We start from the raw sequence: 1,074 nt of genomic DNA on the forward strand, positions 1-1,074 counted from the left end.
TCCCCTTCACAAAACCATGCTGTCTCTCGTTAATAAGTTCGTTTGTTTCCAAATGGGAGTAAATCCTGTCCTGAAGAATTCTCTCTAATAATTTCCCTACCACTGACGTAAGGCTCACCGGCCTATAATTTCCTGGATTATCCTTCCCACCCTTCTTAAACAAAGGAACAACATTGGCTATTCTCCAGTCCTCTGGGACCTCACCTGTAGTCAATGAGGATGTAAAGATTTCTGTCAAGGCCCCAGCAATTTCTTCCCTTTCCTCCCTCAGTATTCTGCGGTAGATCCCATCAGACCCTGGGGACTTATCTACCTTAATGCTTTGCAAGACACCCAAACCTCCTCCTTTTTGATAATGAGATGACTGAGACTGTCTGCACTCCCTTCCCTAGGCTCATCATCCACCAAGTCCTTCTCCTTGGTGAATACTGATGCAAAGTACTCATTTAGCACCTCACCCATTTCCTCTGGCTCCACACATAGATTTCCATCTCTGTCCTTGAGTGGGCCAACCCTTTCCCTGGTTACCCTCTTGCTCTTTATGTGTATAAAAAGCCTTGGGATTATCCTTAATCCTGTTTGCCAATGACTTTTCATGACCCCTTTTAGCCCTCCTAATTCCTTGCTTAAGCTCCTTCCTACTGTCTTTATATTCCTCAAGTGCTTCGTCTGTTCCTAGCCTTCCAGCCCTTACAAATGCTTCCTTTTTCTTTTTGATTAGGCTCACAATATCCTGCGTTATCCAAGCTTCCCGAAACTTCCCAAACTTGTCTTTCTTCCTCACAGGAACATGCTGGTCCTGGATTCTAATCAGCTGACGTTTGAAAGACTCCCACATGTCAGATGTTGATTTACCTTCAAACAGCCGCCCCCAATCTAAATTCTTCAGTTCCTGTCTAATATTGTTATAATTAGCCTTCCCCCAATTTAGCACCTTCACCCGAGGACTACTCTTATCCTTATCCACAAGTACCTTAAAACTTATGGAATTATGGTCACTGCTCCCGAAATACTCCCCCACTGAAACTTCGACCACCTGGCCGGGCTCATTCCCCAATACCAGGTCCAGTACGG

Source organism: Heterodontus francisci, chromosome 28, assembly GCF_036365525.1.
Source record: "Heterodontus francisci isolate sHetFra1 chromosome 28, sHetFra1.hap1, whole genome shotgun sequence".
Taxonomy (NCBI): Eukaryota; Metazoa; Chordata; class Chondrichthyes; order Heterodontiformes; family Heterodontidae; genus Heterodontus; species Heterodontus francisci.